This window comes from Phyllobates terribilis, unplaced genomic scaffold (assembly GCF_046119375.1).
Source record: "Phyllobates terribilis strain yellow unplaced genomic scaffold, ASM4611937v1 Scaffold_4__5_contigs__length_816908805, whole genome shotgun sequence".
NCBI lineage: Eukaryota > Metazoa > Chordata > Amphibia > Anura > Dendrobatidae > Phyllobates > Phyllobates terribilis.
The window spans coordinates 762,238,963-762,266,284 of NW_027362764.1; the positions used below are offsets into that span (position 1 = coordinate 762,238,963).

Genomic DNA, 27,322 nt, shown 5'->3' on the forward strand with positions numbered 1-27,322 from the left:
CTGAGTTACATTCTGTATTATACTCCAGAGCTGCACTCACTATTCTGCTGGTGCAGTCACTGTGTACATACATTACATTACTGATCCTGAGTTACATCCTGTATTATACTCCAGAGCTGCACTCACTATTCTGCTAGTGCAGTCACTGTGTACATACATTACATTACTGATCCTGAGTTACATCCTGTATTATACTCCAGAGCTGCACTCACAATTCTGCTGGTACAGTCACTGTGTACATACATTACATTACTGATCGTGAGTTACATCCTGTATTATACTCCAGAGCTGCTCTCACTATTCTGCTGGTGCAGTCACTGTGTACATACATTACATTACTGATCCTGAGTTACCTTCTGTATTATACTCCAGAGCTGCACTCACTATTCTGCTTGTGCAGTCACTGTGTACATACATTACATTACTGATCATGAGTTACATCCTGTATTATACTCCAGAGCTGCACTCACTATTCTGCTGGTGGAGTCACTGTGTACATACATTACATTACTGATCATGAGTTACATCCTGTATTATACTCCAGAGCTGCACTCACTATTCTGCTGGTGGAGTCACTGTGTACATACATTACATTACTGATCCTGAGTTACATCCTGTATTATCCTCCAGAGCTGCACTCACTATTCTGCTGGTGCAGTCACTGTGTACATACATTACATTACTGATCCTGTACTGATCCTGAGTTACATCCTGTATTATACTCCAGAGCTGCACTCACTATTCTGCTGGTGCAGTCACTGTGTACATACATTACATTACTGATCCTGAGTTACATCCTGTATTATACTCCAGAGCTGCTCTCACTATTCTGCTGGTGCAGTCACTGTGTACATACATTACATTACTGATCCTGTACTGATCCTGAGTTACATCCTGTATTATACTCCAGAGCTGCACTCACTATTCTGCTGGTGCAGTCACTGTGTACATACATTACATTACTGATCTTGAGTTATATCCTGTATTATACTCCAGAGCTGCACTCACTATTCTGCTGGTGCAGTCACTGTGTACATACATTACATTACTGATCCTGAGTTACATCCTGTATTATACTCCAGAGCTGCACTCCTATTCTGCTGGTGCAGTCACTGTGTACATACAGTACATTACTGATCCTGTAGTGATCCTGAGTTACATCCTGTATTATACTCCAGAGCTGCACTCACTATTCTGCTGGTGCAGTCACTGTGTAAATACATTACATTACTGATCCTGAGTTACATCCTGTATTATACTCCAGAGCTGCTCTCACTATTCTGCTGGTGCAGTCACTGTGTACATACATTACATTACTGATCCTGAGTTACATCCTGTACTATACTCCAGAGCTGCTCTCACTATTCTGCTGGTGCAGTCACTGTGTACATACATTACATTACTGATCCTGTACTGATCCTGAGTTACATCCTGTATTATACTCCAGAGCTGCACTCACTATTCTGCTGGTGCAGTCACTGTGTACATACATTACATTACTGATTCTGAGTTACATCCTGTATTATACTCCAGAGCTGCACTCACTATTCTGCTGGTGCAGTCACTGTGTACATACATTACATTACTGATCCTGTACTGATCCTGAGTTACATCCTGTATTATACCCCAGAGCTGCACTCACTATTCTGCTGGTGCAGTCACTGTAAACATACATTACATTACTGATCCTGTATTGATCCTGAGTTACATCCTGTATTATACTCCAGAGCTGCACTCACTATTCTGCTGGTGCAGTCACTGTGTACATACATTACATTACTGATCCTGTACTGATCCTGAGTTACATCCTGTATTATACCCCAGAGCTGCACTCACTATTCTGCTTGTGCAGTCACTGTGTACATACATTACATTACTGATCATGAGTTACATCCTGTATTATACTCCAGAGCTGCACTCATTATTCTGCTGGTGGAGTCACTGTGTACATACATTACATTACTGATCCTGAGTTACATCCTGTATTATACTCTAGAGCTGCACTCACTATTCTGCTGGTGCAGTCACTGTGTACATACATTACATTACTGATCCTGTACTGATCCTGAGTTACATCCTGTATTATACTCCAGAGCTGCACTCACTATTCTGCTGGTGCAGTCACTGTGTACATACATTACATTACTGATCCTGAGTTACATCCTGTATTATACTCCAGAGCTGCTCTCACTATTCTGCTGGTGCAGTCACTGTGTACATACATTACATTACTGATCCTGTACTGATCCTGAGTTACATCCTGTATTATACTCCAGAGCTGCACTCACTATTCTGCTGGTGCAGTCACTGTGTACATACATTACATTACTGATCCTGAGTTATATCCTGTATTATACTCCAGAGCTGCACTCACTATTCTGCTGGTGCAGTCACTGTGTACATACATTACATTACTGATCCTGTACTGATCCTGAGTTACATCCTGTATTATACTCCAGAGCTGCACTCCTATTCTGCTGGTGCAGTCACTGTGTACATACAGTACATTACTGATCCTGTAGTGATCCTGAGTTACATCCTGTATTATACTCCAGAGCTGCACTCACTATTCTGCTGGTGCAGTCACTGTGTACATACATTACATTACTGATCCTGAGTTATATCCTGTATTATACTCCAGAGCTGCACTCACTATTCTGCTGGTGCAGTCACTGTGTACATACATTACATTACTGATCCTGTACTGATCCTGAGTTACATCCTGTATTATACTCCAGAGCTGCACTCACTATTCTGCTGGTGCAGTCACTGTGTACATACATTACATTACTGATCCTGTACTGATCCTGGGTTACATCCTGTATTGTACTCCAGAGCTGCACTCACTATTCTGCTGGTGCAGTCACTGTGTACATACATTACATTACTGATCCTGAGTTACATCCTGTATTATACTCCAGAGCTGCACTCACTATTCTGCTGGTGCAGTCACTGTGTACATACATTACATTACTGATCCTGAGTTACATCCTGTATTATACTCCAGAGCTGCACTCACTATTCTGCTAGTGCAGTCACTGTGTACATACATTACATTACTGATCCTGAGTTACATCCTGTATTATACTCCAGAGCTGCACTCACAATTCTGCTGGTACAGTCACTGTGTACATACATTACATTACTGATCGTGAGTTACATCCTGTATTATACTCCAGAGCTGCTCTCACTATTCTGCTGGTGCAGTCACTGTGTACATACATTACATTACTGATCCTGAGTTACCTCCTGTATTATACTCCAGAGCTGCACTCACTATTCTGCTTGTGCAGTCACTGTGTACATACATTACATTACTGATCATGAGTTACATCCTGTATTATACTCCAGAGCTGCACTCACTATTCTGCTGGTGGAGTCACTGTGTACATACATTACATTACTGATCATGAGTTACATCCTGTATTATACTCCAGAGCTGCACTCACTATTCTGCTGGTGGAGTCACTGTGTACATACATTACATTACTGATCCTGAGTTACATCCTGTATTATCCTCCAGAGCTGCACTCACTATTCTGCTGGTGCAGTCACTGTGTACATACATTACATTACTGATCCTGTACTGATCCTGAGTTACATCCTGTATTATACTCCAGAGCTGCACTCACTATTCTGCTGGTGCAGTCACTGTGTACATACATTACATTACTGATCCTGAGTTACATCCTGTATTATACTCCAGAGCTGCTCTCACTATTCTGCTGGTGCAGTCACTGTGTACATACATTACATTACTGATCCTGTACTGATCCTGAGTTACATCCTGTATTATACTCCAGAGCTGCACTCACTATTCTGCTGGTGCAGTCACTGTGTACATACATTACATTACTGATCTTGAGTTATATCCTGTATTATACTCCAGAGCTGCACTCACTATTCTGCTGGTGCAGTCACTGTGTACATACATTACATTACTGATCCTGAGTTACATCCTGTATTATACTCCAGAGCTGCACTCCTATTCTGCTGGTGCAGTCACTGTGTACATACAGTACATTACTGATCCTGTAGTGATCCTGAGTTACATCCTGTATTATACTCCAGAGCTGCACTCACTATTCTGCTGGTGCAGTCACTGTGTACATACATTACATTACTGATCCTGAGTTACATCCTGCATTATCCTCCAGAGCTGCACTCACTATTCTGCTGGTGCAGTCACTGTGTACATACATTACATTACTGATCCTGTACTGATCCTGAGTTACATCCTGTATTATACTCCAGAGCTGCACTCACTATTCTGCTGGTGCAGTCACTGTGTACATACATTACATTACTGATTCTGAGTTACATCCTGTATTATACTCCAGAGCTGCTCTCACTATTCTGCTGGTGCAGTCACTGTGTACATACATTACATTACTGATCCTGTACTGATCCTGAGTTACATCCTGTATTATACCCCAGAGCTGCACTCACTATTCTGCTGGTGCAGTCACTGTAAACATACATTACATTACTGATCCTGTACTGATCCTGAGTTACATCCTGTATTATACTCCAGAGCTGCACTCACTATTCTGCTGGTGCAGTCACTGTGTACATACATTACATTACTGATCCTGTACTGATCCTGAGTTACATCCTGTATTATACCCCAGAGCTGCACTCACTATTCTGCTTGTGCAGTCACTGTGTACATACATTACATTACTGATCATGAGTTACATCCTGTATTATACTCCAGAGCTGCACTCACTATTCTGCTGGTGGAGTCACTGTGTACATACATTACATTACTGATCCTGAGTTACATCCTGTATTATACTCTAGAGCTGCACTCACTATTCTGCTGGTGCAGTCACTGTGTACATACATTACATTACTGATCCTGTACTGATCCTGAGTTACATCCTGTATTATACTCCAGAGCTGCACTCACTATTCTGCTGGTGCAGTCACTGTGTACATACATTACATTACTGATCCTGAGTTACATCCTGTATTATACTCCAGAGCTGCTCTCACTATTCTGCTGGTGCAGTCACTGTGTACATACATTACATTACTGATCCTGTACTGATCCTGAGTTACATCCTGTATTATACTCCAGAGCTGCACTCACTATTCTGCTGGTGCAGTCACTGTGTACATACATTACATTACTGATCCTGAGTTATATCCTGTATTATACTCCAGAGCTGCACTCACTATTCTGCTGGTGCAGTCACTGTGTACATACATTACATTACTGATCCTGTACTGATCCTGAGTTACATCCTGTATTATACTCCAGAGCTGCACTCCTATTCTGCTGGTGCAGTCACTGTGTACATACAGTACATTACTGATCCTGTAGTGATCCTGAGTTACATCCTGTATTATACTCCAGAGCTGCACTCACTATTCTGCTGGTGCAGTCACTGTGTACATACATTACATTACTGATCCTGAGTTATATCCTGTATTATACTCCAGAGCTGCACTCACTATTCTGCTGGTGCAGTCACTGTGTACATACATTACATTACTGATCCTGAGTTACATCCTGTATTATACTCCAGAGCTGCACTCACTATTCTGCTGGTGCAGTCACTGTGTACATACATTACATTACTGATCCTGAGTTATATCCTGTATTATACTCCAGAGCTGCACTCACTATTCTGCTGGTGCAGTGACTGTGTACATACATTACATTACTGATCCTGTACTGATCCTGAGTTACATCCTGTATTATACCCCAGAGCTGCACTCACTATTCTGCTGGTGCAGTCACTGTAAACATACATTACATTACTGATCCTGTACTGATCCTGAGTTACATCCTGTATTATACTCCAGAGCTGCACTCACTATTCTGCTGGTGCAATCACTGTGTACATACATTACATTACTGATCCTGAGTTACATCCTGTATTATCCTCCAGAGCTGCACTCACTATTCCGCTGGTGCAGTCACTGTGTACATACATTACATTACTGATCCTGAGTTACATCCTGTATTATACCCCAGAGCTGCACTCACTATTCTGCTGGTGCAGTCACTGTGTACATACATTACATTACTGATCCTGTACTGATCCTGAGTTACATCCTGTATTATACTCCAGAGCTGCACTCACTATTCTGCTGGTGCAGTCACTGTGTACATACATTACATTACTGATCCTGAATTACATCCTGCATTATACTCCAGAGCTGCACTCACTATTCTGCTGGTGCAGTCACTGTGTACATACATTACATTACTGATCCTGTACTGATCCTGAGTTACATCCTGTATTATACTCCAGAGCTGCATTTTTTACCACGGTTCCTCACCCCTTCCAAGCGTATAAACTGGACCTCAAACAGTATAAACCTGCAGGTGCACACTATTCTGATTTGGAAGAAGAAATTATGTATCGACTCAATTCATCTTTCTGTGCAGGGATTTATACAAATACCATTGAACTCCATTAATAAGCTCCCCCTAGTGGTGCCTTCTGGCAGCCCGGATTTTATCTTTCCACTTCTTGTAAGTTTCTCTCTGCGCCCTATCCTCCTCCTCCTCCTCCTCCTCCTCCTCTCTGACTCGTTAGCAGAGTATCATCTCTCGCTTCCTAATATAAGTGTGGATATGAATTTATCTATCTGATAAATATACCCCGCTGCACCTGCAGACGCCTTTATGCTGACTTCAGAAATGAGTTGCGAGTCCTTGGCAGTCGCAGCAGATGTTACCTCTCAGACTTTCCACTCACTTGCTAATTAGCAGCACCTAATTAGCCGTTAATTGCAGGGAATAGTTGATAGGAATTAGAGATAGGAAATGGTCTGGGCTTTATAATCAGGTGTTTGTACGGATTTTTTGCGTTGCGTCTTCTGGCTGCCGCTGCTGATTTTATGCATAAGCATTGGGGGTGGGGATTGAATTAATAGTAATTATTATAGCTGGAGAATTCTGATTATGTTACATCATTTTTATTTTTTTTCTTTTACGTAACAGTGGGAGCATCATTATTATTATTATTTTTTTTTTTTTTTTTACACCGTACTGTTTGTGATTTTCGGTAAAATTGGGTGTCCGTTAAAACCTATAGGTCGGCGCAGGTGTAGGATTTTCCAGGCGCATTTAAAGGAACTCTCCAAAAAATGTGTACAAATCCTGCGGCCAATGATCCATAACAAAGATATCCCAAAGCCATGCACCTCCAATTAAAAAAAAAAAAAAAAAAAAAAAAGGAACATAAAGTAAAGGAAAAAGCTGCAAATGTTTCTTAAGCCCCGCCCATTTATTTAGAACACGCCCCCATCTTACAGCATTTCAATCACAAATGATACGAGTTTTGTCTTTTTAATTCCTAATTGAATGCAGAAGTTACAGGGTGAGCTGAGACTTCATGTGCATTCTGGCCCTAATTTCCAAGGTGGGTCCAAAGGCTATGAGTATTTGTAGCAACTTTTGGTAAACTTTTTGAAAACGTAGAAAAAAAAGTAATACATTTATGTTGTAACTTGTAGAGTTATATATGCGGTTTGATTTGCCAGAGGTCACCATCTGTTGAGCAAGAATAGTTTTTTATTATTATGTGACCTGCAGGTGGCGATGCATTTTTATGATGCAACGACACCTGGTGGCAGCGTGTTATGATAGTGTAGCAACTCACTCGGGAAAAATAGGTAACACACTAAAAACTGTAACTGACCCTGCCGGTTCCTGTACAGACTAGAGATCCTGACCTCGCAGTCTCCAGTGGTTCTTGCGTGAGTTGAGATTGCCCTAACCACAAACTAGAAGATGGAAGCTCGGACCTAAACTACCTGAAAGGCCGTCGAGCCCTTCACGTTCTTTATAAAGAACCAGAGGTCAGAGCAGAGTGTAAATTACCTACAAAAGGAAAAGTGTGCTGAAAAAGGAAAGATCCCAGAGTGAGTAAAACAAACCACGAAATACAAAATAAAGGATTAAATATGTTCTGTTAGAGAATATGCCTCCTACTTCCTAAAAAGAAACAGACAATAGGTGCAGGGTAAAGAACATAAACAGCATAGAGATAAACCCTAGCTGGTCTTTCACTGACTGGCTTCATTTATGGCTGGACATCCAAATGAGACTATCACCAGCAGGGAATACCAGCAGGGGGAAAGTATATAAAGCCGCACCCAAAAGGTGATAGGGCTGAAAAATGTGTAAATGAAAACACCTGTTACCCTAAAAAGACTGAAGAAAGAATAACAGAAACTAAACACCCAGAGAAAAGATGCATCTGCTGTGGCTCGGTGGAGAGAGAAGCCGACCACAAAGCACAGGCTCAAGGTTTCAAACCCAGAAGTATGATACAGCGGTTCTAAATAGTAAAAATAATAAATAACAAAAATGCGGTGAACTCTCTCACTACCACATTTTACATTTTTCTAACCAGCTGATCCTAAAAAAATGGAATGAGATTACTCCGATGAAGTTTCACGTTAGTCACTTTTCCTACATTAATAGGTCAACAAGTCCTCCAAGACTGATCATCAGGGGCTCTTGGATCTGCCGGATACAGATGTTGCTCATTTTTTTCATCTGCTCATGTTCATTTCAGATGAATGCCCAAAAAAAAAAAAAAACTGAACAAAAAAATTCAGCCGAGAGTCTGGCATCGTAAAGAAAAACACATGTTCAGCAGTAAGGACGTGTTCATGAGGCTGGAAGCTAAGGTTGTAAAATAGATGTTCTACGAAGAGGTGCTCCAGGGATCCCGCCGTCTCCGCTGCTACAGAATAACGGGCACCTCACCGATAGTATAAACAGAATGGTACGTGATGCCCTCTTATAGATTTAACCTCGCGTCCATGTTCATGGGGGTCCTACACATATCCACCTTGACTTTCATCACATTGGAGGATACCCCCCAACAAAAACTTTTGTAAAAAAATTTTTAAAACTGCAGTCCCAAATGAACCGTATGGTGGTGTTCACGGGAACTTCGGCAAAGGCCTTTCAAGTGCTCATAGGACTTAAAGGGGCAAGCTATCACCCCTCCCGAGAATAGGTTAGAATGGCAAGCCCACCACTGCTCCATTCATTGTCTACAGGACTGCCGGGCAAGGCGCTCGGTCAAAGGACAGAGGTCAATAAATGGAGCGTTGGTGACTCAATTACTACGGGGGAATTTCAAGGCCTATTTCAAGGCCTATTTCAGGATAAGTGGGGATCCAAGCGAAGGGCAAGTTATCCCCTATCTCATAATAGTTGGGATAACCCTTTCATACTGGTGTCTTCTCACGCTTGGCCCCTGTCAGACCTCAGGAGAAGTGGGGTTTGACTGCCATCTTTGGATCTCCAACAACTACCACCTTGACTGTAGTCAAAAACACTCAACCATCTTCTATCGACTCTTGCCATATGGGTCCACTTTAGACAACTTTTTTCAGAAACAGCGCCACCCTTGTCCACAGGCTATGCCAGGTATCGCTGCATACACTTACATGAGGTCTACCTGCAATACAAAAAGAGGCCAACGGAGAAGAGGGAAACTTTTTTTTGGAAAATAAAAACTAACTTTTTTTCGACTTCACACCCCAAAAAAAACTAAACATGGAGCCTGAAATGATGTTGTTACTTCTAATGACTGTGATGATAATGAAACTGCTGAAAACTCTTCCTTAAAAAAAAAAGTCTTTAAAAAAAAAAACAGAGTGATCAGTGTGACAGTTACATGATTATTAATATTGTTTTGCAATTTGAAAAAAAAAATTACAAAAAATTGGCATTTTTTTAATACATGTAACACAAAAAAAACCTGATATAAACATTAGATCAGTTTCTGATGACACATTCTCTTTCACTTACAATTCCTTTTTATTACCCTTTCAAAAAAAGTTTCATTTTACCGCATGGAGTTAACTTTAAATGCCCCCTATGATCTCAATATGTGGGAAAACTGTGGCATTAAACTTCTCGGTGAAATGAAAAAAAGAGTTTTTCACAATTTGCTTGGAATGACCAAAAGAAATATATAATGTAAACCCCCCCCCCCCCGTCAGAAGCCCCCGCGGTGACCTCATTCGCCGTGGAGTGATTTGTTCTGTACACCATCATGATGATAAAAGCCGGGGAGATGATCCGCGCTCACCACGGCTTTCGACACTGGAGCGCGTTAAGATTGGCAGAACATAGTGGAATATAAAGCTGGGAATTGGGGATTTGTTCTGACGAGGACGGAGGATTTGGAAAAAAAAAGTCGCTGCAGCGGGTCAGACGGGGAAACTGATACAAGAAAGTTAGGACAGAGAGAGGCCATTATTAACCCCTTCACAACCCTGGGATTTTCCGTTTTTTTTTTGCATTTTCGTTTTTTTTGCTCCCCTTGTTCCCAGAGTCATAGCGCTTTTATTTTTTTGGTCAATATGGCCGTGTGAGGGCTTATTTTTTGCGGGACGAGTTGTACTTTTGAACGACATTACTGGTTTTACCATATCGTGTACAGGAAAACAGGAAAAAAATTCCAAGTGTGGTGAAATTGCAAAAAAAGTGCAATACCACAGATGTTTTTTTTTTTATTTTTTTTACCACATTCACTTAATGCTAAAACTGACCTGCCATTATTATTCTCCAGGTCATTACGAGTTCGTAGACACCAAACATGTATAGGTTCTTTTTTATTTAAGTGGGGAAAAAAAATTCCAAAGTTTGCTAAAAAAAAAAAATGGCGCCATTTTCCGAGACCTGTAGCGTCTCCATTTTTTGGGAGCTGGGGCCGGGTGAGGGCTTATTTTTTGTGCGCCGATCTGAAGTTTTTATTGATACTATTTTGGGGTAGATCCGATGTTTTGATCGCCCGTTATTGCATTTTATTGCAATGTTGCAGCGACCAAAAAACGTAATTCTGGCGTTTAGAATTTGTTTCTCATTACGCAGTTTACCGATCAGATTAATTTTTTTTATATTGATAGATCGGGCGATTCTGAACGCGGCAATACCAAATATGTGTATGAGTTGTTTTTTTTTTATTATTTTATTTTGAATGGGGTGAAAGGGCGGTGATTTCAACTTTTATATTTTTTAATTTTTTTTTTATATTTTTAAAAACATTTCTTTTACACTTTTTGCATGCTTCTATGGTATCCATAGGAGACTAGAAACAGCACTTGTCTGATCGTCTCTGCTACATAGAGGTGATCAGCAGATCACCTCTATGTAGTAGAAATGGTCCTGTGCTATGAGCACCGACCACTAGGTGGCGCTCATAGCGATCAGCTCATGACAACCACTGGAGTCTGCTGCAGACCCAGGGTTGTCATGCCCACGCATCGGTGACCTGTGATCACGTGACGGGGTCACCGATGGGCGGGGTAAGTGACGCGCTTCCGGCGCGGCGATGTTAAATGCAGCTGTCAGAGATTGACAGCGGCATTTAACATGTTAACAGCTGCGGGTGGATTGCGATTCCACCCGCGGCTGTTGCGGGCACATGTCAGCTGTAATAATCAGCTGATGTGTGCCCAATTCAGTGCGGGCTCAGCGCCGGAGCCCTCACTGAACCGGGGGTTACAGCCTGGTGCGTACTAATACGCCCCGGGCTTTAAAGGGGTTAAAGGGATTTTCCCAAGAACAAAAGTTCATTTTATTCAATAGATCTTGGAATAATAATAATTTCCACAATTGGATGTGTTTAAATAAAATGTCCCTGTGCTGAGATAATCTTATAAATGTGCCCCTGCTGTGTACTGTGTAATGGCTGTGTCTGACCGTACAGAAACATGATCTGATCATACCACATCTCCTGGGCAGGGGAGGAAGCAAAAGAGTATACAGACAGGACAGCAGGGGAGGAAGCAAAAGAGTATACAGACAGGACAGCACAGGATCACAGCTGATTCTTTCTTTGAAGTAACATTTTGTTTAAAAACAGGCAGGGAAATGTTTTATCTCACAAAAAGAATCAGCTGTGATCCCATGCTGTCCTGTCTGTATACTCTCTTTTGCTTCATTTTCTGATTTCACATTTCCTTTAAGCAGATTTTTTGTGTTAAATGTATTTTTTTTTTTTAATTCAGATCTTTATAAAACATTAAAATTAAAAATCTTGCAATTCTCACACCAGCAGCCGGGGCATTTTTTTTAAAGATTTCCTGTAGTTTTAGGAAATCCACATAAACATTAGAAACAATTAACAGACACTGACCCTGTGTTTTGTATTAAAGCATCTAATGAGCGTGTGCAAATGTCATTGTGAAGGGACGAGGAGGAGGTGAGCTGTGATATCACCTATTGTGAATGGTGGATCTTGTGTTATCTACTGTATATAGAGGTGTTATCAGTCATTGTACAGGAGGAGGAGGTGAGTTGTGACATCACCTATTGTGAATGATTGATCCTGTGTTATCTTCTGTATATAGAGGAGTTATCAGTCATTGTATAGGAGGACGTGAGCTGTGACATCACCTATTGTGAATGGTGGATCCTGTGTTATCTTATGTATATAGAGGAGTTATCAGTCATTGTACAGGAGGAGGACGTGAGCTGTGACATCACCTATTGTGAATGGTGGATCCTGTGTTATCTTCTGTATATAGAGGAGTTATCAGTCATTGTACAGGAGGAGGAGGAGGTGAGCTGTGATATCACCTATTGTGAATGGTGGATCCTGTGTTATCTTCTATATATAGAGGAGTTATCAGTCATTGTACAGGAGGAGGACGTGAGCTGTGACATCACCTATTGTGAATGGTGGATCCTTTGTTATCTACTATACAGTGGGAAAAATAAGTATTAGATACATTGCCAATTTTGCAAGAACTGTTAGTTTTTCTTTAAGAATCCTTCCTACTCTGCACACATTATCTGTATTAATTGCAACTGTTTGAACTCGTTACCTGTATAAAAGACACCTGTCCACACACTCAATCAATCACACTCCAACCTCTCCACCATGGCCAAGACCAAAAAGCTGTCTAAGGACACCAGGGACAAAATTGTAGACCTGCACAAGGCTGGGATGGGCTACAGGATAATAGGCAAGCAGCTTGGTGAGAAGGCAACAACTGTTGGCACAATTATTAGAAGACGGAAGAAACACAAGATGACTGTCAATCTTCCTCGGTCTGAGCGCCATGCAATATCTCGCCTTGTGGGGTAAGGATGATTCTGAAAAAGGTCAGGAATCATCCCAGAACTACATGGGAGGACCTGGTCAATGACCTGAAGAGAGCTGGGACCACAGTCTCAAACATTGCCGTTAGTAACATACTACGCCGTCATGGATTAAAATCCTGCAGGGCACGCATGGTCCCCCTGCTCACACCAGCACATGTCCAGGCCCATTTGAAGTTCACCAATGACCATCTGGATGATCCAGAGGAGGCATGGGAGAAGGCCATGTGGTCAGATGAGACCAAAATAGAACTCTTTGGTATCAATCCATTCGCCGTTTTTGGAGGAAGCATAAGGATGAGTACAACCCCAAGAACACAGTCCCAACCGTGAAGCATGGTGGGGGAAACATCATACTTTGGGGGTGCTTTTCTGCAAAGGGGACAGGACGACTGCACCGTATTGAAGGCAGGATGGATGGGGTCATTTATCGCGAGATTTTGGCCAACAACCTCCTTCCCTCAGTAAGACCATTGAAGATGGCTGGGTCTTCCAAAATGGCATTGACCCGAAACACACAGCCAGGGCAACTAAAGAGTGGCTCCGTAAGAAGCATTTCAAGGTCCTGGAGTGGCCTAGCCAGTCTCCAGACCTGAACCCAATAGAAAATCTTTGGAGGGAGCTGAAACTCAATGCTGCCCAGCGACAGCTCCGAAACCTGAAAGATCTGGAGAAGATCTATATGGAGGCGTGGGCCAAAATCCCTGCTGCAGTGTGTGCAAACCCGGTCAAGAACTACAGGAAACGTCTGACCTCTGTAATTGCAAACAAAGGTTTCTGTACCAAATATTAATTTCTGCTTTTCTATTGTATCAAATACTTATATCATGCAATAAAATGCAAATTAATTATGTAAAAATCATACAATGCGATTTTCTGGATTTTAATTTTACATTCTGTCTCTCACAGGTGACGTGTACCTACGGTAAAAATTACAGACCTCTCCATTCTTCTAGGTGGGAAAACTTGCCAAATCGGCCTTGTATCAAATACTTATTTTCCCCACTGTACATAGAGGTGTTATCAGTTACTGTAATGCTGCTTCTACTTATATGCAGTGCACTGAAAACTCTTCCTAAAAGGACAGAAGTCTAAAATAGCCCCAGTGGACAGGGTGAAAATTTCAAGATTTTTAATAAATATTGTGATATAAAAAGAAAAACAAAACTATTTTTTTAACAGAAAAAAAAACAAACAGATTAAAACAAGAGCTAATTTTCTGACGCACATTTCCTTTTCTAGAAGATGTTCAAGATATACGGTTTTCTTAATATAAGAAAAAACCTTGTTGGCTTTTGATGCTGCAGACTGGCATTGAGTGCTAATAGTTCTCTATTCACTAGACACCTACTCAGGCTGTACACAGCAGGTAAACTTGGGAGACCGAAATGTATATCCCTTATGATTATCAACATTAAAACTCATCTATTTCACTATCTAACCAAACTTTCAATAGTTGGGGAAAAAAAAAAAAAAGTTTTAGGAAATAACCCAAGAATCTAAAGTTTTATAATCTTCATCCCATGGCACAGTCCTCACTTCATATTAAGACTCTCCTCCTTCTGTTACGCTCGGACCTTACAGATTCCAGATTACCAGATGATCATTCTCCACACCGTCCATGTCCTACAGCAGTAAGCACCATGTTAAATTACAAACCAGCTTGTGTAATCACCCTCCTCGCATCCCCGCGGAGGAGGCGTGCTCTGACTCTGCCTCGTATCGCCAAACGGAATATTTTTTCACTTAAAATTAACAGATCAATTACGTGAGCGCTCCGCTGCATAATCGGATGAATTATTAACAGCTCAGACAAATACACGGAGCGTGGAAATCCTACAGGACGCCAGGGGGACACGCACAGCCAGAAAAAAAAAAAAAAAGGTTTGTGGCTTTCAGAGGATCTATAAGATGTGATCAGTATAACGAAAGGTGAATGATAATGAAGATACACAGAGACCCCGACCTGACAATAAGGAGCGGAGCGTCTGACGTCACAGACAAACTCCCATCATGTTCTAGGAAGGAGCAAAGATTCCATATCCTCTTAAGAGCCCTGGTCTGTACTCACTGCCACATGATCAGTAAGAAAGCACTGGGGTAAGATCAAGAGCGGGGAAGGAAGTAACACAAAAGGATACAATCACAAAATCTAATTCTCTTATGTCAAGAATATAACTACTAAAAGTAGCGCTCCTTATGCACAAAAATATAACAGCTATAATACTGCCCCTATGTACAAGAATATAACTACTATAATACTGCCCCCTATGTACAAGAATATAACTACTATAATACTGCCCCTATGTACAAGAATATAACTACTATAATACTGCCCCCTATGTACAAGAATATACCTACTATAATACTGCCCCTATGACAAGAGTATAACTACTATAATACTGCCCCCTATGTACAAGAATATACCTACTATAATACTGCTCCTATGTACAAGAATATAACTACTATAATACTGCTCCTATGTACAAGAATATAACTACTATAATACTGCTCCCTATGTACAAGAATATAACTACTATAATACTGCTCCCTATGTACAAGAATATAACTACTATAATACTGCTCCTATGTACAAGAATATAACTACTATAATACTTCCCTCTATATACAAGAATATAACTACTATTATTATTATTATTATTTATTATTATAGCGCCATTTATTCCATGGCGCTTTACATGTGATAGGGATATACATAACAAAAGCATTTACATAATCTTAACAAAACGAGTCAGCGACTGGTACAGGAGGAGCGAGGACCCTGCCCGCGAGGGCTCACAGTCTACGAGATAATACTACCCCCTATGTACAAGAATATAACTACTATAATACTGCTCCTATGTACAAGAATATAACTACTATAATACTGCTCCTATGTACAAGAATATAACTACTATAATACTTCCCTCTATATACAAGAATATAACTACTATAATACTGCTCCACATGTACAAGAATATAACTACTATAATACTGCCCCCTATATACAAGAATATAACTACTATAATACTGCCCCTATGTACAAGAATATAACTACTATAATACTGCTCATATGCACAAGAATATAACTCCTATAATACTGCCCCTATGTACAAGAATATAACAACTATAATACTGCCCCCTATGTACAAGAATATAACTACTATAATACTGCTCCCTATATACAAGAATAGAACTACTATAATACTGCCCCTATCTACAAGAATAGAACTACTATAATACTGCCCCCATGAACAAGAATATAACTACTATAATACTGCCCCCATGTACAAGAATATAACTACTACAATACTGCTCCCTATGTACAATAATATAACTACTATAATACTGCCCCTATGTACAGGAATATAACTACTATAATACTGCCCCTATGTACAAGAATATAACTACTATAATACTGCGCCTATGTACAAGAATATAACTACTATAATACTGCTCTTATGTACAAGAATATAACTACAATAATACTGCCCTCTATGTACAAGAATATAATTACTATAATACTGCCCCCTATGTACAAGAATATAACTACTATAATACTGCTCCTATGTACAAGAATATAACTACTATAATACTGCTCTTATGTGCAAGAATATAACTACTATAATACTGCCTCCTATGTACAAGAATATAACTACTATAACACTGCTCCTATAGTAAAGTATATACTGTAGATCTGAACATGCAAACATTATCATACCTTGCAGGAGTTGCTTTCTTATTAGATCATGTATTAGAATATATGCTTCCTTCTTTTCTTGTATTTTAGTATTTTCTTAGAACAGTAAATACATATTCATTTCATTTTCTTGCTGAGCTTCATAAAAATTATTGTTATTAACCGCTGATCTCATTTGTCACTTCAAAGAGGAGACTGTTAGAAGTTAACGAGCTACTCTTCACTCCTCATCTGCCCTCATACAAGTCTTAGTAAATATGAAGGTTTTGCAGCTGTGCACCCGGCTAATGCATCACAGGTGATCGGCGCTTCCTCTACAGAGGAGAAGTAAAAGGCTTTGATGAATATTTTCTTCAGTGACAAAAGAAGTAAGTAGATCAAAGAAGGAAGAGAAGAGCCATCGCTGATGCTATATGGCTCTGTTGTGTGAATATTTTCAATGTATGCAAGGGGAAAGCTACATCGTGCTCTGTATGAGGCTGTACTGTAGTTACGGTATATTCTTGTACATAGGGGGCAGTATTATAGTAGTTATATTCTTGTACATAGGGGCAGTATTATAGTAGTTATATTCTTGTACATAGGGGCAGTATTATAGTAGTTATATTCTTATACAGAGGAGCAGTATTATAGCAGTTATATTCTTGTACATAGGGGGCAGTATTATAGTAGTTATATTCTTGTACATAGGGGCAGTATTATAGTAGTTATATTCTAGTACATAGGAGCGGTATTATAGTAGTTATATTCTTGTACATAGGGGCAGTATTATAGTAGTTATATTCTTGTACATAGGAGCAGTATTATAGTAGTTATATTCTTGTACATAGGAGCAGTAGTATAGTAGTTATATTCTTGTACATAGGGGGGCAGTATTATAGTAGTTATATTCTTGTACATAGGAGCAGTATTATAGTAGTTATATTCTTGTACATAGGGGCAGTATTATAGTAGTTATATTCTTATACAGAGGAGCAGTATTATAGCAGTTATATTCTTGTACATAGGGGGCAGTATTATAGTAGTTATATTCTTGTACATAGGGGCAGTATTATAGTAGTTATATTCTAGTACATAGGAGCAGTATTATAGTAGTTATATTCTTGTACATAGGGGCAGTATTATAGTAGTTATATTCTTGTACATAGGGTCAGTATTATAGTAGTTATATTCTTGTACATAGGGGCAGTATTATAGTAGTTATATTCTTGTACATAGGGGCAGTATTATAGTAGTTATATTCTTGTACATAGGAGCAGTATTATAGTAGTTATATTCTTGTACATAGGGGCAGTATTATAGTAGTTATATTCTTGTACATAGGGGCAGTATTATAGTAGTTATATTCTTATACAGAGAAGCAGTATTATAGCAGTTATATTCTTGTACATAGGGGGCAGTATTATAGTAGTTATATTCTTGTACATAGGGGCAGTATTATAGTAGTTATATTCTAGTACATAGGAGCAGTATTATAGTAGTTATATTCTTGTACATAGGGGCAGTATTATAGTAGTTATATTCTTGTACATAGGAGCAGTATTATAGTAGTTATATTCTTGTACATAGGAGCAGTAGTATAGTAGTTATATTCTTGTACATAGGGGGGCAGTATTATAGTAGTTATATTCTTGTACATAGGAGCAGTATTATAGTAGTTATATTCTTGTACATAGGGGCAGTATTATAGTAGTTATATTCTTGTACATAGGGGGCAGTATTATAGTAGTTATATTCTTGTACATAGGAGCAGTATTATAGTAGTTATATTCTTATACAGAGGAGCAGTATTATAGTAGTTATATACTTTCTTTGATGAGATATATTACAAAGTAGCTTATTTTCATGTGTTCTATTGATTTATTCCAGAGCTTCTTTGTCTGCATTCACACATCTCTGTAGCGGTGGTATATTTTGTACTCTACATTTACAGATATATCCAGTCGATCTATCTCATGGTAATAATGTGATGTGTTATATATACACATATAGGTGTCATTACACAGGATGGCAGGTTTACACTTATTGTACTCAGCCATTCATTAGGTATCGTTGAAAAGTGGGTAAACAATCTGCACCTTCACCCTTTGTATGTGTGCACAGGCACATAAGGTTTATCCGCAGATGTGACCATGTCCCTAAAGACTCGTATTGTCGGTACATTTGTCTTTTCGCCCGCAGCCTTGTGGTTTTATGAGCTTTATGTGCAGGATATTAGCGCACAATAGTTTGGGATTACAAGTGCACTTCAGTGAGCGTGCGAAGACAAGCAGCAGAACAATGACGAGTCAAGCGACTCACATCCTGAGTGACGCGTGCGCGGCTCGCCCCACCGTTATCCTACTGCCATAGTCAGGACTCAATCCTAATAAAAAAAAAAAAACAACTTTCCCAAAAGTTCTAAAAAAGTTATTTTTGTATCCAAAAGGGAAAATTCTCTTAAAGGGGTTGTATGATTTTTAAGGGGGTTGGAAATGCTTCATTAAGAAAGAGCGCCCCTTTTGTCACGTGGCGAAACTTAGTAATGCATCCCAGCCACATTCAAGTGAAGAGTTGCCATGCTAAAAAGTGGCGCGTGGGTAAAAATGGCCTTAGAAGAAAACAGTCATGATGAGGCTTCTTATTTAGACTCCTCCCCCCTGTGACTGTTCTCAGCCATTCAGCGGACCTTTGATGGTCACATGACTTGGAGGGGCTCACTTCTTTTAGGCTCTTTATAGGCACTTTAAGATGCCATCCATACGGCACAAGCGTACACACAGGCTCAGTTTTGACAAGGCATCACAACGATGGCAGAATTTAAAGGCGCTTTGCTAAATGACACTTCCCCTTTAAATCCTATAATATCAGTAGATGCACATATTACACCTAATTCCGTACACGCGCCCATCCCCCACACCGACGCCTCAAATACAGGCAGAAAATAATAAGCTAAAGCGTCGTGAACAGAGACATAACAGAGCTCGCCCTGGGGCTAATGTTCCCAGATGATAAACCTGCTGGCGAAGACTCCATTACGTGGCACTTTCTGGGTTAACCCTTCGCTGCGTCTTACACTTTTTTCAACCTTGGAAGTTTCGAGAAAGTTTTTTAACTTCTTTTTTTTTTTTTTTTGTGTAATATTTAAAAAAAAAGGGACGGTCCGCTACAAGAAAGAGACAGACCGTAAAAGAGAGTGCCGACTCCCGTTAACTCGCTCCTCTCTTCAGCCAAAAATCCGGGTTTTCAGACTCCAGTTTTTCAAAAGCAAAGAGTCTAAAAAACTTGGCCAGGACGTGCTATAAGTGCCTGATAGACGGGGGGCCCCGTTGCTACAAGAATGGGGGCTCCGTACGTGCAGAAACTTCTGCATTGACTTCTATAAGAGCTGCTGCTATGAACCTGTCATTTACCACGAATCCGTAATTTTTATTACCTGGTGTAAACGCCGCTGTTCTGCTGAATCCGGCAATGTTTTTCTTTTGTTCCTACGCCTCTCCGTTCCGGAGATATGGCCCATTTTCTGTGTATATAAATCTTGTTAGCCAAGTGGGTGTGGTATTTAAGAAGACGCCCACAGGGAGCAGATAAAGACCACGCCCACTTAGCTAGGAAAAAAATTATATACAAGGAAGAGAGGGTCATATCTCAGGAACGGAGAGGGGTAGGAACAAAAGAAAAACAGCGCCGGATTCAGGAGAACAGCGGCGTTTACACCAGGTAAAAAAAATATGTATTTATGGCAAGTCCTCTTTTAGGGATTGTGCATCATCATCACTTTCAGATCATTTGGGATCTGGCACCCAGCATCAGCTGTTTGCAACTCTGGGGTACAGAGCAGGAGGACCACAGCTCCGTACACTGGGTAGTGGTCATTCTCAGGTACTGCAGCTCAGCCCTCATTGAAGTGAACAGGAGCTGAGCTGCAGTACCGGACAACAGCCACTACACAGTGAATGGAGCTGCGGTCATCAATATTCAAGTCCGAAAACAACCCCTTTAAAAAAAGGTCCCAGAACCAAGGACAATATCGTGCATGACAAATCCATCACTGCTTCATCTAGTCAGATACAGCAGAGCCAAATTCGTCATGAAACTTTCTTTTACGCAATTTATAATTGCAAAAGATACAAATGCATGTCTTTTTCCTAAAATCCCACTACTGCCCAAATGCTTGTCCGTCCCCGTGTGCTGACTTCTTCAGTAAATCCGCCATCCATTTCTAACATTAACCCCTCCCCCACACTCCCGCATTGCGTCCCCTTAAAGGCCATTTTTATGCATAATTCAGCAGTCTCTTTGCATCTCGATCACTTGGCTCCGAAGCTCCTAAACTAATCAAATTTAGAACGGCCGTTCGCTCCTGGAACTGAACGCGCTCGTGTCGCGGCCATCTGATATCTGACCAAGAACCGGCGCCAAAGAATATACGCTGCGGAATAAAAGCTGTCAATGTGTAGACCTTATAAATGAACTTCTTATATTGTCCGGGATCCACAAAATCCAAAAATCGAAGAATCCGGACAGATCGTGGTGAAAAGTAAGACTGGGCATGTTGGATTTCGACATGCCCAATCCCTTGTTCTTATAGATAGAAAGCGGAGGTGTCTAGCAGAGGTTTACGCTGCTCTCCCTATTAGGCCAAGCGTGCATGTGTATGGGAAACAAGAAGAGTGTCCAACGACGATAAAAGCAATGTAACATGTGTGGCAAATTTAAAGAGGTCGACAATTAAGAATATTCTTGGTTCTTCCGTCACTTCCCCATATTAAAATGTTCCATCCCGAGGGGTCGGCGATCAATCGCTAAACCACAGGAGTTACAACGGTTCCCAAGAAAGTCAGCGGAGATGTCACTGAACTGACGGGCGAGTCGCCATGTCTGCTCTTAAAGGCGCACTCTGATTTTTGCTTCTCCATAAAGGAGCCTGACCACCCTCACCTGATCCTTGTAGTCAGCAATGTGGCACCAACCAGGAGAATAAAGATTAAGGACTTTGTCCGGCATTGGGTAGATGTCCAAAATCCATGAACTTTTCACACATTTGCTTTAGGATCAAAAACTTTCTTTTAAAGGGAAAGTGTCAGAGAATGACCTTGTTTAGATTAAGTTTTTAAAAACTTCTCGTCAATTTTTTTTTTACATTTCACAATTTAAAAAAAAAAATTATTAGAAATCTTGCAATTCTCACACTGACCACTGGAGCTTTTTTTTAGATCCTAACTTCCAATTGTTTCAACAATGCACATATACATTAGCAGCAATGAACTGGCCCTGACCTCATCTAATGAGCGTGTGCAAAGGTCAATGTGAAGGGAGGAAGAGCAGGTGAGCTGTGACATCACCTATTGTGAATGGTGGATTGTATGTTATCTACTGTATATAGAGGTGTTATCAGTCATTGTACAGGAGGAGGAGGAGGTGAGCTGTGACATCACCTATTGTAAATGGTGGATTCTGTGTTATCAGCTGTATATAGAGGTGTTATCAGTCATTATACAGGAGGAGGAGGTGAGCTGTGACACTTATTGTGAATGGTGGCTCCTGTGTTATCTACTGTATATAGAGGTGTTATCAGTCATTGTACAGGAGGAGGAGGAGGTGAGCTGTGATATCACCTATTGTGAATGGCGGATCCTGTGTTATCTACTGTATATAGAGGTGTTATCAGTCATTGTACAGGAGGAGGAGCAGGTGAGCTGTGACATCACCTATTGTGAATGATGGATCCTGTGTTATCTACTGTATATAGAGCTGCTATCAGTCATTGTACAGGAGGAGGAGGAGGAGGTGAGCTGTGACATCACCTATTGTGAATGGTGGATCCTGTGTTATCTACTGTATATAGAGGTGCTATCAGTCATTGTACAGGAGGAGGAGGAGGTGAGCTGTGACATCACCTATAGTGAATGGTGGATCTTGTATTATCTACTGTATATAGAGGTGTTATCAGTCATTGTACAGGAGGGGGAGGAGGTGAGCTGTGACATCACCTATTGTGAATGGTGGATCCTGTGTTATCTACTGTTTATAGAGGAGTTATCAGTCATTGTCCAGGAGGAGGAGGTAAGCTTTGACTGCTGAAAACTCTTCCTGAAAACATAGGATCTTTAATTCTAAAAAAAGAGCCCCAGTAGATTGTGTAAAAATTACAAGCTTACAATTTTTTGGTTTTTTTAAAATACAGATCCTGATATATGAAAATTACCTAAAAAAAAAAAAATCAAAAAAGAAAAAATTTCACAATGGAGGAAATACAACGACAGTTAATATTGGTATTGAGCTTTTTTCACTATGGACTTAGCGCAAATTACAAAATCTATTTCCAGTAAACCTTGGTCCCATAACCTTTGGACTATAGATCAATTCTCCCGGAACATCACATTTTTGTAGGACGGTGTGATGAAAGCCGGCCGGTGGGTGCAGCTCTCTGGCGCCCCCTTACCTCTCAGGTCAGTCAAGGTACTGCACCTAGAGAAAGTAGTGCCAGGTAGCTGCAACCAGCGCAGGGAACACGGTAGTGTGTTATCCCTTCAACGTCACTACACAGCACAACTCGCTAGCGCCCTCTTAGCCTCAGGTCAGTCAAGGAACTGCACCTAGGATAAGCGGTCGCCAGAGAGACTGTCCTGTAACCTACTGGGTATCGGGGCCCTCTGTAGTGAGGGCGGTATATATATCTTCCTTGGCCGCGCCAGGAATATATATATCTGAACCTCCGACCGTCACTACCAGCCTTCCCCAATCCCCAGTTGGTATGCTGCCACCAGTCCCTATTTTAGATATACGCCCAGTCCGTGAATGGGCCTATATCGGGTCAGGAACCAACCCTGGGTAGCGTTTTTGGCTTGAGCCGAGCTCACACGGACGTGCGTTCGTTATGCAGAATAAAAGGCAGGCCCACAATTACTTGAGGTAATTGATTATAATAATACACTAGATACACGATATACAACTAAATATACACAGGTATAAGGTCAGGCTAAACTATACAACAATGGAATACAACACACAGAATCACCACAGCATATCAGTTACCGGTTTCTTGATTTTCTTGTGACGCAGGGAGAGGATTCTGCGATCGCAGGCACGGTTCTTTGTTACAGGCTGAGGCCTACCACCGCATGGTCAAACTGCTCCTCCCCTTGGTGGCCTCAGCTGGTGCTCAGATGTTCAGCACACCACTCTTGGGTCAAGACTGACTTGTCTCTTGTCTGTCCTGCTATCTTACCTGCCCCGTCCCGCCCACTGCTGGTGAGGTCAGCTGGCTCAGTCTCCACCCTCAGGTCTAACTTCGATCAGAAGCCCAAATTCTATGGAACCCAATAACTTCTTCTGGGATGGTCTCATGATACCCCCAGGGGTTCCCATGGATTCGGGCCGCCGTAACCGACCTTTTGATATCAATTATGATACCATACGGTCCTCAGGAATGGCTCAGCGCTATATCTTGGCTTCCAGAGCACGTACAAACGTCTACCGCGGAGGCTTGTGTGCGCAATGGCTCCGGGACGCCGTGATATTTTTTTATTGGCCCATCCCACGCAACATGCGTGTACTATTCATGTTTCTATATCTTATGCCTCCATGCTTGTGACAGACAAAGAAACTAGTCCTATGGGACAAATGGTCAGGTACATTTAGACGAAGCACCCCCCCCTGCTGGCTGTGTTTCCTCTCGAAGTCTTTGAAGCTCCTAGCATTCAAGTGTTAAGTAGGCTTCTTATCTTACAGGAGCCTGGATGGGGGGAAACTATCTAGTTGACGTTTTAACAGAAGGTCCCAAGGGTGGGGGCTGCTGAAGTGTGGCCATCCCTGGATATGATTTATCATTACCAAGATGGCGGCTACAGGTTCATCACACCTCCCCCTATACGAGGGCGCGAGGGGGTAGCACATTCCTGTGTTCCCCCGTGCGTCCTTCTGCACCCTCCCCTTGCCGGGATAACCCGTCAGCGTTACCGTGGTCACGGCCTCTTCTGTGGCGAATGGAGAAGTGGTACTGCTGGAGAGCGAGGCTCCAGCGTAGCAACCTGCCATTCGACCCAGAGACCGTGTGTAACCAGCTGAGGGGGTTGTGGTCCGTCTCCACGGTGAAATGGCTCCCGTACAAGTAGGGCTGCAGACGCTGCAGGGCCCATACAATTGCCAGGCATTCTTTTTCCACCGTGGAGTAAGCCACCTCCCGGGGCAGTAGCTTCCTGCTCAGGTACAAGACAGGATGTTCCTGGCCTGTCGTGTTGACCTGACTTAGCACAGCACCGAGGCCAAAGTCACTGGCGTCGGTCTGTACCACAAACGGCCGGTCGAAGTCGGCAGCTTGCAGTACAGGGGAGCTACTTAGGGCGGCCTTGAGTGCCCCGAAAGCTGTCTCGCAGGCGACTGTCCAGTCGACTGCGACGGGCAGCTTCTTCTTGGTGAGGTCCGTCAGGGGCTTGGCCAGGGTGCTATAGTGTGGGACGAACCTCCTATAGTACCCGGCGGTCCCCAAGAAGGACATCACCTGCTTTTTGGTCCTAGGAGTGGGCCAGGATGCGATGGCATCCACTTTCCCCGGTTCTGGCTTCAGAACCCCCCCGCCTACCCGGTGACCCAGGTAGAGGACCTCACTCATGCCCAGCTGGCACTTTTCCGGCTTGATGGTCAAGCCTGCCCGGTGGATCCGACCGAGCACCTGCCGCAGGTGCTCTAGGTGATCCTCCCAAGTGGGACTGAAGACTGCAATATCGTCCAAGTACGCAGCCGCGTACCCTTCAAGTCCCTCAAGCAGCGTATTGACCATCCGCTGAAAAGTGGCAGGGGCATTCTTCATGCCGAATGGCATCACTGTGGACTCGTACAGTCCAAAAGGGGTGATAAAGGCAGAGCGTTCCCTTGCCGCGGGGGTCAGAGGAATCTGCCAGTACCCCCGGCTCAGATCCATGATGGTCAGGTACTTAGCCCCGGCCATCCGATCGAGCAGGTCATCGATGCGTGGTATGGGGAACGCATCGGTGGCCGTTACAGCGTTGAGCCCCCGGTAGTCCACGCAGAACCGTGTAGTTCGGTCCTTCTTTGGTACGAGGACTACAGGCGAGGCCCACGCGCTGCTGGATGCCTGGATCACCCCCAGCTTCAGCATCTCGTCTATCTCTTGGCGCATGTTTCCCTGCACCTCGAAAGAGACCCGATATGCTGAACGCCGGATCGGCGGGTGATCGCCAGTGTCCACGTCGTGGACAGCCATCTCAGTCCTTCCGGGCAGGCTGCTGAACAGCCCCCGGAAGGGGTGCAGGGTGGTCCCCAGCTGGGACCGTTGGTCCTCCGTGAGCTGGTGGCCAACCCCCACATCCTCGATGGACCCACCCGCCTTGGCTTGGGTGAGCAGATCCAGGAGGCTTTCTACCTCTCCTTCCTCGGGAAGGTTGCACACTGGGTGGGCAGTCGCTTCCCGCTCATGATGAGCCTTCATCATGTTCACGTGGAAGGCCTTCCTCCTTCCACGGGCGTGATCCAGGGTGACCAGATAGGTGACGGCATTGAGTTTCTGGTGCACGAAGTAGGGACCTTCCCAGGCTGCCTGAAGCTTGTTCTGTGGTACGGGGACCAGTACCCACACCTTTTGACCCACCTGGTAGGTCCTCTCACAAGCATTCTGGTCGTACCACCGCTTCTGGTCGGCCTGGGCCTGGGCCATATTGTCCTGCACCAGCTTTGCCAAGGCCATCATCCTGTCCCGGTGGCGCACGACATACTCGATGACCGACACCTCGGGGGTGGCCAAATCCCCTTCCCATGCTTCCTTCACCAGAGCCAGGGGGCCCCGTACCCGTCGCCCGTACAGGAGCTCAAAGGGGGAGAACCCCGTTGAGGCCTGCGGAACCTCCCGGTAAGCAAATAGGAGGTGTGGGAGGTAACGCTCCCAGTCTCTCCCGTGGGAGTCGACCAACATCTTAAGCATCTGCTTTAAGGTGCCATTGAACCGCTCACACAGGCCATTAGTCTGTGGGTGATACGGGCTGGCCACCAGATGTTGCACCTGCATTTGCTTACAGAGGGACTCCATCAGCCGCGACATGAACTGGGTCCCTCGGTCGGTGAGCATTTCTTGGGGGAAACCCACTCTGGAGAAGATCTCCAGTAAGGCGGTAGCCACCTTGTCGGCCCGAATGGACGACAAAGCTACCGCTTCCGGGTACCGGGTGGCATAGTCCACTACCGTGAGTATGAAGCATTTCCCGGAGTGGCTGGGAGTGGACAGAGGTCCAATAAGATCCACAGCGACCCTCGAGAAAGGCTCTTCGATGATTGGCAGAGTTACCAGTGGGGCTTTGGGGCGCGGCCCCGCCTTCCCCACCCTCTGACAGGTGTCACACGAACGGCAGTAGGCACCCACCGCGGCTCCCATCCCAGGCCAGTAGAAATGCTGAGCTATCCTGGCCTTGGTTTTAGCGATCCCTAGGTGTCCGGCCATCGGAATCTCGTGTGCGATCCGCAACAATTCCGCCCTGAACGGATAGGGTACCACTAACTGTCGGTCCCTGGGCCACGCCTCCGGTGAACCCTGC

The 27,322-nt window shown here is 42.8% G+C and overlaps 1 protein-coding gene across 5 annotated transcripts in view; it reads right to left on the reverse strand.

Annotated features, from left to right (window-relative positions):
* Positions 1–27,322, reverse strand: part of ST3GAL1 (ST3 beta-galactoside alpha-2,3-sialyltransferase 1) — a 176,913-nt gene that overhangs the window by 77,736 nt on the left and 71,855 nt on the right. Inside the window, exon 1 of one of the 5 annotated variants that reach the window (XM_073679916.1) lies at positions 14,636–14,767. The exons of the other annotated variants lie outside the window; for them this stretch is intronic. The gene's annotated coding sequence lies outside the window, so the exon portion shown is untranslated. Of the gene's footprint in view, positions 1–14,635; positions 14,768–27,322 lie in introns of those variants that run through there. 5 annotated transcript variants of the gene reach the window in all.